The sequence below is a fragment of the Panthera leo genome, chromosome C1, assembly GCF_018350215.1.
Source record: "Panthera leo isolate Ple1 chromosome C1, P.leo_Ple1_pat1.1, whole genome shotgun sequence".
In the NCBI taxonomy this organism is placed as follows: Eukaryota; Metazoa; Chordata; class Mammalia; order Carnivora; family Felidae; genus Panthera; species Panthera leo.
In genome coordinates, this window is record NC_056686.1 from 183,242,790 (window position 1) to 183,255,142 (window position 12,353).

Here is a 12,353-nt window from a genome sequence, read left to right on the forward strand (position 1 = left end):
GACATGAGCAGCTAGGAGGTCTTGGCTTTTATTAAATATAATTTATTGTACTAAATTTAAATTTAAAGACATTGTTCAACCACATCATCATGTTGAATTGACATAAATTCCGTGGGTCAGATAACATCTTTGTGATGATTTAAGAGCTAACTTGTTACAAAATATGATATAATTTTAATACACGAACAAAAATATACATACAAAAGAAGCAAACTAATTAGGGTACATTTATAATTGCATCCAGATAATTTTTACCCTTATATCTTCATAAAGAACTTGAGTGTAATATGTTTGTTACTTCCACCAGAACTAAATGTTCTATGGTTATGAAAATATATTTATTTAAAACATTGCTTTTATTTTGAAAAGCTTCTTAATTAATTTGATTAACAAATACGCAAGTTTGGGGGAAACTAGGGAAGATAATTGTTAAAATTTTTGCAATTATAAGCATCTTCTATAGCTACTGTGTTAAGTTTTTTTCTGATTTCTTAACACTATTATGTTTATGTTGCACATTACTGAAAGTAAAGATATGAAACAACACTTTTATGGTTCTCTTTTATTATGAATTCTTTGAAAAGAGAAAAATAATGAAAATGAGTTATTATATTAAAAATATCTCAAAGGGTATGATATTTCCATGAACCAAATGTGAAATTTCTCCTTGGGTTTGAAACTGGGTGTTTAGCGAGGTTCATGAGCTCATTTTAAGGTAGGTTTTCAAGGGTACTATAATTGCCTGGAAAAATTTCTTTACACTCCATTATATTTAACCTGCACAGTAAAAGGAATAGTGGAATGTAGTATCTAACCTCCTTATGATAAAAAAAAGAGGTGATAGAGACAAAAACAAAATCCACTTTACATCAGCTAATTGGTTGGTTTCACCGGTGGACCTCTTCACCTCCCTGAATTCCATTCAGAGAAGTACATGCCTTTACTGGTGGTATGGAGAGGTGGGAAGAGAAGACAAAGGGTAAAAACTCTCAAAGAATATTATTAATTTCTTAATTTGAGGCTCAAAGCTAATCCTTAAAAGTGGCTTCCCTAGTTTATTCCAATTGTCCTAGAGCTCCACTTACAGGAGCTTACTCAAATGTTCTTGGACTGTTTTTGTTTTTAGTTTAAATAAATTGAGTCTGGGGGGAAAAAAGTATTTCTGAGAACATGATATGGGTTCCACCTCATCTAATGGTCCTTCTGGCAATGGGTTGTCTACCAGTCTCTACTCCACTGCATTGGGTCTGATTGCTAGCCAGGGAGTGAAGGGTGGGGCAGGGTGGAGCTTCAGATTTTGAGACTAGAGAAGTTACAAGGGAAACATATTTCCTATAATGGTCTTGCCTCTGGATGGAATTATAGAAACAAAGCAAACTTCTTACATTATTACATTCTACCAGTGTCTGTCTTCTTTCCAGACTTGCACTGTAGTAGAAAAATGCTCCTTCCACCTGCTTAGCTTTTGATGATGCTAGGAATGTAATGGTAGATATTAATTCAATTTTTGTTTATTAATTTTTACATTACCAATGTGATATGAAGCAGAGATGGTAGGTGTTATCACTGACAGAGCCACTGATAAAGTGAATGGAAGATTTGACTTTAGATTCTGGTCTGTCTGATTTTATGTGGAAGAGTATTTGTTCAGTGGTTTTGATTTTTTAATTTAATTCTCAAAATTTTAAACTAAACTATCAACTCTTTCCTTTATAACCACCAATGAAAAGAACATTATTGTATTCTTTGATAATAAAATACTAATGATCAATATAAAAATGCAATAATACAGATATATAAAAAAATCACCCACTAGTAGCATTATGGATTTATATCCATTCAGACACTGTTTAGAGTTTATGCATCTAAATGTACTTTCATTTTTAAGAAAATTGAGATCACATTATATAAAGTGTTTTTTGTAACAGTCTTTCCACACAATAAAAACAATACATCATGGATCTCTTTCTATGTCAATGAATATATCTGTACATTGGAACTCTCAGCCTTTGAATGGAATCTAGTCCACAAATAATGTATTTTATGTGGCTGCTGAATCTTTTTCAAAAAGTTTTAAACAATAGACAACTTTTAAAAATCATGAGATTTCACATAAAAATTTAATTTTCTACTTCTAAGATTGGGTATTCTGACAACACTAGACGTCCTTCTGCACCTCCCCACATGTTACTTGTCATGAATTAATTGGAGTTGGCCTCTCCAAAAGAGGCATGTGCTGTCCAGTTTGCCAAAGAGCTTCTTCATTCGTTTATGTTACATCTTGCCTCTGTAGATGTCTTAGGTGGTGATTCTTGATCCAAATTAGTATTAGTGTCTTATTATGTGGATTACTATAATATATTAAACAATCCCCTATTGTTAGACTTTTCTCTCCTAATTTCTTGTTATGCAAACATTGCAGTGATGAAAATCATTTTTTCAAAGTGGTACAATTTTTTTCTTTAAGACAAATTTCTAGAAGTGGAATTTTTGGGTCAAAGGTTATATAGATGATTTTTAGGGATTTTGTGATACATTGCCAAATAGTCTCCAAAAAAACTTGTTCAATTTAAATTCCCACCAGGAGTTTATGAGAGTGCTTAAATCTTGGCTAATACCAAATGTAATTATTGTTATTTATGTCTTTGTCAATCTGCTAGCTTAAAAAATCTTATTTCTCTTTATCCTCTACTCTTTAGTGAGATTGAACACATATTAGTATATTCACTGACTTCAGATAATTTTATATAGATAGTTATAATTTTTCTGATTGCTTTTGAGTGGGATGGTAACTTTAAATCTGTTTATTATTATTTTTTAAAAGGCATTTACTTAATAAGAATATTAACCCTGTGTTTTTCTTTTTTTTTTTTTAATTTTTTTTTTTTCAACATTTATTTATTTTTGGGACAGAGAGAGACAGAGCATGAACGGGGGAGGGGCAGAGAGAGAGGGAGACACAGAATCGGAAACAGGCTCCAGGCTCTGAGCCATCAGCCCAGAGCCTGACGCGGGGCTCGAACTCACGGACTGCGAGATCGTGACCTGGCTGAAGTCGGACGCCCAACCGACTGCGCCACCCAGGCGCCCCAACCCTGTGTTTTTCATATATGTTGCTACTAATGTCTTTTGATATACATATACCTAATTTAATCCAAGCATGATTTTTTTTCCTTTATGATTAGTGTTAAGACATCTTTGCTGACCTATGCTTGTGAAAATATTATCCTATATTATCTGCTAGTATCTTTCTTGGTTTACTTTTCACATTTAAACCTATAATCCTCCTAGAATTGCTTTTTGTGTATAGTGTAAGGTAGAGTTCTAATTTCATCTGTTCCCAGAATGGATAATCAGTTGACCCAGCCCATTTACTGTAGATTGTTTTATGTCCATGACTCTGTAATGCCACCCTTGTAAAAATGAGTCACTTATATATGTGTGTGACTCTTTCTGGAATCTCTGTTTGGTTCCATTGGTCTGTGTCTGTCCTGGCAACATTGCTGTACTGTCTTAACTGTGATAGTTTTTTTAATGTTTTGATTATCAGAGAGAGTAGGCCTCCCTACTTCTCTACCTCTTCATCATTTTCTCGATTATTTTTGGTTCTTTGCATTTCCATATATCAATTTCTATCAGGTACCTTCTGGAATTTTTATTGGTATTACATGTATATATCATGTATATCAGTCATATATTACACGAATATATCATTTGGGGGAGCTTGGACATTCACATTATTGAGTATTACAGTCCATTCACAGGATGCATTACTCCCTTTATTCAGGTCTTATTTAATTTCTCTTAATACAATTTTATGGATTTCTGTATGAAGGTCTTGCACAACTTTCAGTAGATTTACTCCTAGGTATTTGATTTTTTTAAGCTATTAGAAATAGTAGCACTTTAAAATTTAAATTTCCAAGTTGTGGTATATAGAAAATACAGTATATTGTTTTGTAATGATCATGTATGGAATGAACTTGATAAACTAATTGTTGATTTTAAATTACCTATTAATTCTTTTAGATTTTGTAGGTAAATAATCATGTCATCTGCAAATAATGACAATTTTTTTTTCTTTTAGGATCCTTAAGCATTTTACTTATGTTTCTTATCTGTTTTTCTTGATTTGTCGAACTGGTTAAAACCTCCAGTACAATATTCAATAGAAGCGATGTTAGTAAACATCCTTTCTTATTCCCAATCTTGGAGGAATTTTGCACTATTTCGTCGTTATGTACGATGTTTACTCAAGGTTCTGGTAGATTCTGTTGGGTAATTTAAAATTTTTTAAATATAAATTTTGCCATTGATATATAGATAAAACCATAAAACTCTTAGGAGAAAATATAGGAGAGAATTTTGTGAACTTGAGTTAAGGTTATGAATTTTAGACATGACACCAAAAACACAAGTAACAAAGGAAGAAAGATTGAACGTCAGATTTTAAAATTCTGTACTTCAAATGACACCATAAAGAAAGTGAACAATTTGCAGAATGAGTTTGCAACTTGTATATCTGTTAAAGGATTGACATCCAGGATACATAAACAATCACTACAACATCATAAAAAGACAACCCATTCTAAAAAAAAATGGACAAAGGATCTGAATAAACATTTCTTCAGAGAAGATACACAAATGAGCAATAACACATGGAAAGATGCTCAATAGCATTGGTCATAAGGAAAATTTAAATTGAAACCACAATGGGGTACCATTTCTCACCCAGCAGGGTAGCTATAATAAAAAGAAGGCAGATAGTTCAAGAGCTAGTGAGGATGTAGAGAAATTAGAACTGTGATACACTATTAGAGGAAATGTAAAATGGTCCAGCTTCTTTGGAAAAGAACCTGGCACTTCGTTGAAAGATTAAACATAGAGTTACCATGTGACCAGCAGTTCTACTTCTAGGCATATACCCAACAAAAATGAAAATATATGAACATAAATGTTCATAGCAGCATTATTCACAACAGCAAAAAAGTGGAAACAATCCAAGTGTCCATCAACTGATTAAAAAAGATAGCATATCTTTAAAATGGATTGTTCAACAGTAAAAAGAAAAGAAGTACCAATACATGTTACAACATGAATGAACCTTGAAAACATTATGCTAAGTGAAGGAAGCCAGGCACAAAGGCCACATATTGTATAATTCTATTTGTATGAAATGTCCATAGGAAAATCTGTGGAGACAGAAAGTGCACTAGTAGTTGTCAGGAGTTGGGAGAAAGTGGGGTGAGGAGTTACTGCTGATGGGTATGTGGTTTCTTTTGGGGGTGATGAAAATGTTCTGGAATCAGTGGTGATGGTTGCACCGCCTTGTGAAGGTACTAAAAACTACTATGTAGTGTAAAAGGGTGAGTTTTATCTTATGTAAATTATCAGTGAAAGGGTTCTTTAAAAAGAAGAAATGTAGAAAAGAGAGTTTACATAATGAATTGAGCACCAGTGAATAGTGAAATAACTCCAAAAGTCTGATATAAGAAATTAGAGTGGAGGAGAAGGGTGGTAGAAAATATATTTGAAGGAATAATGACTGAGAAAACTCTTACTTTTAATGGAAACTATAAAACTACAGATCTAAGAACCTTCAAAAAAATCCCCAGGACCAGAAACATGAGGTAAACAACCAAGGCATATTATAATAAAATTATTCAAAAGTAGCGATATTGAGAAAGTCTTAAAAGTAGACAGCAAAATAAGACATGTATGAATAGCACATAGAAAATTAGCACATTTTTTTAGTGTAAACCGTGTGAGATGACAGTGGAGCAACTTTAAATACTGAAAGAGAAGCCAACGCTTAATCATTCAAAAATAAAAGTGATATGAAGAATTTCAAAAGATGAAAGAATTCATCGCCAGCACTCCTGCACTACCAGAAATGTTAAAGGAAGTTATGACTTTGTTAAATGATCATTTATTAGGTAGAGTCCCACAGTGTTGGATGGTTCCACAGAAGGCTACAAGGAAATTGAAATAGAGAAGTTTGTTACCCACAAGTCTTGGAGAAAGTATGTGGTATGCCTTAAGGGGCCATGGGGAGGTCAAGGCAGGGAGCAGGCAGAGAGAAAGTGGGGGCACCCAGGGTGCATGCCTTTATTAGGACCTGAGGTGGAGTGCTTTGGGGTTCTTGGGCTAAGTAAGGCTGGATTAGCCAATTCAAAAGGTTTTGGTAAGCTTTGTAGGGGTCTTATCTACAGAGCACACAAGGAGAAGGCCTGGGGAGGTGGAGAGACTGTGGGGTAGTGATATCAGAAATCTGTGTACTGTGGGCTGCTAACCAGGGTGTACATTCAAGAAAGGGACTGGTATCACATCAAGTCCCCCACAGGCCTCTTGGCCACACAAAATGGGTGCGGAGGTGGCAATATTATAGAGTAATTTCATTAAACTCTCAACAAAATTCCTCCAGAATGGAAGAGATGATGCCAGATGAAAACATGAATCTACACAAAGGAATAAAGAACACTAGAAACAGGAACTGTAGGGGTAAATACATTAAAAAGTGTATTACTTAAATCTCAAAGCGATAAATGACTGTTTAAACAAAAACAACAAGGCAGTGTGGAATTTGTAAACGATATAAAAGGATAAGAATAGCACTAACCTGGAAGGAGAGAAGTGTCCCTGTACTAGGTGTAAAATAGTATGATATCACTTGAAGGCAGATTGTGGTAAGTTAGAGTATACTCTAAGCCCTCAATCAACCACTAAAACAAGAAAGCAAAGAGCAATAACTAGTAAGCCAGCCAAGGAGATAAAATTGAATCAGAAAAATATTTGATTAATCCCAAAGAAGGCATAAATAGAAAAAAAATAGGAGAGAAGAACAGATAGGAGAAAAAAAAACAACTAGCAAGATGATTGTCTTAAAGCCTAACTATGGCAATAATCACATTAAAAGTAAACTTTATAAATACTACAATAAAAGGCAGAAATTATCTGATTGGATAAAATAAGACTAAACAATCTGCTGTCTATAAGAAGTACACCTCAAATAGAATGGCACAAACAGGTTAAAAGTGAAAAGATGGAGAAGATATATCGTCCTAATATGAATCAAAAGAAAACTGGAATGACTATATTAATATCAGATGAAGTAGCTTTCAGAGCAATTAATGACACCAGTGATAAAGAAGGTCATTTCATAGTGATTGAGGAGTCACTTCATCAAGAAGATGTAACAATTCTACATGTGTATGCAACTGATACCAGAACTTGAAAAAATACATGAAGCAAAAACTGATAGAATTGCCAGAAGAAATGCATAACCATACAGTTATAGTCAGGGTTTTCGATATACCTTTCTCAATAATTGATAGAACAAATAGAAAATAATTATGAATATAGGAGATTTAAATCATATCATCAACCACCTTAACATAATTGCCATTTATACAACACTATACTCAACAACAGAAGCATACACACTTTTTTAATGTGTACAGGAAATTTTACCAAGATAGACCATATTCTGGATCATAAAACACGTCTCAATAAGGAATTTTAAAAGAATTAAAATTATACACAGTGTGTTCTCTGACTACAAAGGAATCACATGAGAAATCAGTAATAGACCTTTGGAAAATCTCCAAATATTTGAAGACTAACTGAAGCACTTCTATATAATTCATTAGTCAAAGAAGAAATCAAAAAGGAAATCGGGTGTTATCTTGAATATGTGACAAATCATGGAACCACACTAATGCCATTCATAGGTGGAAATTTATAGCAGTTAACATCTGTATTAGAAAAGAAGGGGATATGAAAACTTTAGGCCTACAAATTCTATAACTTCCTTGGAAGACACAAAGTGCCAAATCTCAAAACAATTATATGAGTAAAAGAGGTCACACAAAAAGTATATACTGCGTATCCAATAATATAAATGTTTGGAAATGCAAACTAATGAATAGTGACAGATCAGTGGTTGCCTGGGAACAGTGGGGAGTGTGGCGTTACAAAGTGTGCAAGGAGGATGTGTATGTTCATTATCTTGATTGTGGTGATGGTTTCACATGTTATACATATATCAAAACGTAATCAAATTGTGTGCTTGAAATATGTGGAGTTAATTGTGTGATATTACACCTCAATAGAGCCCTTAAAGATACATGACGGTATCTCTTAAGTTAATGATAATTTTGAGTAATAATAATAATAATAAGTAAACTTTACTCCTGCCTGTATGTTTGCTGTTTCTTTTTTTTCTTTGTTCAAGACTTTGCCTCTGTGTATATAGTGAGTTTGCAGAGTTAGGTGTCTTTTTAGCTTATAAAAACTTTCTTTTTGTATTTTCCAGTGTGTGTGTGTATGTGTGTGCCTAGAAACGCATTTTCTTTGTGTCACTACTTTAGTTTTTTGAGGTGCAGCATTTGGCCTTATCATCATCATATCTTTCCTTCATATTTTCTGTAATCATGTTATTTTTCTGCACTTGTCTTTGAATCCTGGGGGGTTTTCTTGTGACTTTCCTTTACAACAGCATTCCATTTTATATATTGTCAATATTGCTGCTTAGTATTCAATCACATTTTTCATTTCAAAGTATTTCTTCTTATCTCATCTGGCTCTTTGTTTAAATTCCTGCTTGCCTCTCAGACAGCTTTTTTCCCTTATGATCTATTTTCTGATCCCATCATTAGTACCTAGCACTTACCTATCTTCTATGTCCCACATACTGTGCTACATGCTGACATGCATAAGTTCATTTAGTTCTCAAAACAGTCTTACAGATTGCTATTATTATCTCCATTAAAAACGGGCAACTGGGGCTTAGAGAGTGCTGTTACGTATTGCTACATAAGAAATCACCCCCAAACCTACCCTTTTAAAAAATGGAGCCCATTCATTTTGTTCAACTATCTGCAATGTAGGTAGGCTTCAATAGGGGTACCCATCTCTGTTTTACTCGGTGTCAGTTGGGATGATGTGAACGCCAGGGGCTGGAACCATTTGAAAGCTTGTTCTTGCCCAGGGCCAGTGGTTGATGCTGGCTGAGACCTAAGCTGGGATCTATAAGTAGCCTCTGCATGTGGACACAGAGTGAGTGTCCCTTGAGAGGGTCAGCCAGGATAAAGCCATATTGCCTTTTATGACCTAGCCTTGTAAGTCATACCACACTATACCCACTGAAGCTATGATAAATGCATACCCGGTATCAAGGAGGAGGGTGTGAAAAACTTTAACTATTGATCAGGTGTGGTAAGGTTCTGAAAGAGCACGTGACCCCCGAAATGTTGCTGTTGTCCTCTTTGGAAATTTTAATCTCTCACAGAGAAGTTAAATGTTTTTCCCAAGGTCATATGATGATAATGAAGGAAAATGACTTCCTATAAATCTTATTTCATAGAAATTATAATAAATTTCCTTGAGTAAAACTTGATGCTATCTCAAATGTTCTTAAAAATGTATGACCTTCCACGACTTATGGTCATGTCCCTTTATATTTTAGCATTTGTATTATAGTCTTTTATGTTACAAAATACTTTTTTATGCATCCATATTGATTTTCTTTTCTTTCCTAATTACTCTTGTAATATTTTATTCAAACATTTTTTTTCTTAAGAAATGGCATGGGTTTATTCTTGCTAGATTTCACTTTTAGTTTGGATGTTATTAAAATGCTTACTTAAAATTTAAGTGAAGAACTAAATTTTTTATCTTAGTTGCAGGATCTAGTGTTACTTATTTAGTGATCTGGTTACCATGGGGTAAGGATTTGAGACTTAGCAAAATCTCAGGTATTTTAATTCCTAATGAAAAGACAACTTTGTGGTAATAAAAGGGAATGGTTTTACATGGCTTTTACTGATTTCACTCCTAAATGGTACAGTGTTTTGTTTTGCAACAGTTTTATGTTTTGTGATAGGTTTTGTAATCCTCATTTGGCTATTGGGGAAACCAAGACATATTGCTTTGTTTGGGGGACCCTAGAAATTATAATTATTGGTTCCCAATTTGGTGACTTTTCATTCCTCTATAGCTATTTTGCAGTCCCTTGTCAATATAAAGGAAACTTGAATACTAATTCATCCAAAATATGTTAAGTTCATAGTCAATTTCAGCTGAAACCCAGGAAATTCCAAGGATTCAATGGTGAGGTTTTCTTTCTTCACATGTTTTCATCAAGGTGAACATGTTATTGGCATCTTGGTGCCATCATCCATAAATGGACTTCCAGGCTCTAAATCCTTTGTAAATTCTTTAAATTTCCTCAGGCCCTAATTGGAATATATATTTGGATATGTTGGAATATGTAGGTGAATATGTAATATGAATATATATATATATATATAATATTTTTTTATTTGGAGATTGGTAGATTTGATGCTACTGTATTGACATTTGATGTCTGCATTTGTCTATTTACAAATATGCCATATAAATATTGTCATCTCTTCCATACAATCTCTTTACAAGATATAACGCATAAGTGTTTAGTTTTTAGGGTTGCTAAAACAAACAAACATACTAACAGCTCCTGGCACAATGCTTAATAGTCCTTTTTATCTTTATTTTATTTATGCAGTCACAGACTCAAGCATTTCTCAACAAGGAATTCATAATTACTTGTTGGGTAAAACAAACCATTGACATAGGAATGAATAACAATAGCTTTTATAAGAATATTGTACAGCACTTCTTATCTCTAAAGAAAGCAATGTGACACAGCTGAATGGAAAAGAATGCTATTCAAATAAAACCTCAAGGGCATCGTAACTGTTCAATGGTTAGAAATTTTGCTCACTAGCTAATATTAATGTCCTAGATTCTTAAAGTTCCCTTTATCTGTTTTACTTAGATGTAGCTACTGCTAGTCAGTACATATAGCATAAGTAATTTGACCTTGCAAGCTGAGGAGTCCAGATTTTAGACTTTCTGCACAGTGTCCTTCGTCAGTGTATCCATACCCAGGACACCATATGTGTTGATTTTCCTTTATAAAATACAATACTGTCAGGAGAATGTAAAACCCTAGCACTTCGGCGAGAAGGCCTGAAAAATATATTGGATTTGCAATATTCTAACCTCCTTGTCATCATGTTTGGGTCAAGGTGCTGTGCATAGTATCCGTGAGGGCCTTTATTCCTTTGGCAGAGCAATATGGCGACACAAGGAAAAAGATCCAGGTTTGTAATCATAACCTTATATTCTGAATTTCCTCTGTCTTTCTGTGCAGTCTTCCTGCTGATTTCTCACCATACCCTGGATGTTTTCCCATGTTTCTATGATCCCATGTTTCATTGGTTCCCACCTGTGCTCAAATTTCAAGTAGCCTCTCAAACAAGAGAAATACTAAGCTTTTTGGAAAAATTTAAAAAAATCTCACTCATAGTTATCACACAAAGATAAATCACCTAATATTCTGGGTTTGTTTCCCCACAAAATCAAATCCACTTTTATCCTTGTATTACTTTCATTTGATTTTGACTCTTTCACCATTCCTCCTTCTAATTGGTTAATTCTATTTTTCAGAGAAGCTGTGTTTCAGAGCCTGTTCTATAGGCCAGATGTTCCACAGCAGACTACCCTCCATTGTGAAAATAAAGGGCTTTCACACTGAAGCCGTGTATTTTAGCAGTCACCGAATTAGGAGGATTTTCTTCTCCTTTTTTATTCTTGGTTGAAATATCACACTGGATTTCATTACTATCAATTAATTTCTCTTTTCTGTCAATTCAGTTTAGTTGTGAGGAGGAATTCAACATGACAATTTAAGGAATTGTAAGTCTACTGTTTAAAAATAAACTTGTAAAAGAATATGCTTTTAAAATTGGTTTCTATGTTTGTTCAGTTGTTAATAGCGTCAGATTTTACCCTAATTTTTTCAGAGAACATTTTGACACCTCTGAGATTTAAAATAAATTTTCAAGTAAGAAAATATTATTCATTAATTCTTTGTTTCTTGAACAGTTTCTAAATAATTGTGAAAAATATATTCCACAGATAGAATAAAACTTTATGGATTATGAACTCGTTTTTCAGTCAGTGACAAATAGATTATGTTCTTTCCTCAAGGTATGTGCAAGGAATTATAAAATGGCAATACATCTCTGTTGCAATTTACAAAATAATGCTTTATTTTCTTTTATAGTTTTAAACATGTGCCTGAGGTTATTTTGTACCATTATAACTAGAAGAAGCTTAAAATCTAATTAGCATGTAAAAAAAGTTTTGATTTCTCAACCCCCCACCCCCTTACTGCCTGTTCTTCACTCAGTCTTCTGGCTAGTACAGAACAGCATGGCCGTCTCCCGAGGAGCTTAGCCCCAAATCCCAGAAAGCCATCTCCATTCCATTCTTTCACACTCTTCTAACCAGTCTATAACCAAATCCTG

General features: G+C 33.9%; 1 protein-coding gene across 1 annotated transcript in view; it reads left to right on the forward strand.

Annotated features, from left to right (window-relative positions):
* The window catches only part of PLCL1 (phospholipase C like 1 (inactive)), a 345,162-nt gene extending 333,568 nt beyond the window's left edge, over nt 1–11,594 (forward strand). The window contains exons 7-8 of the transcript XR_006205632.1: nt 11,070–11,144; nt 11,491–11,594. The gene's annotated coding sequence lies outside the window, so the exon portion shown is untranslated. The remainder of the gene's footprint in view (nt 1–11,069; nt 11,145–11,490) is intronic.
* Nucleotides 11,595–12,353: the final 759 nt, after the last annotated feature.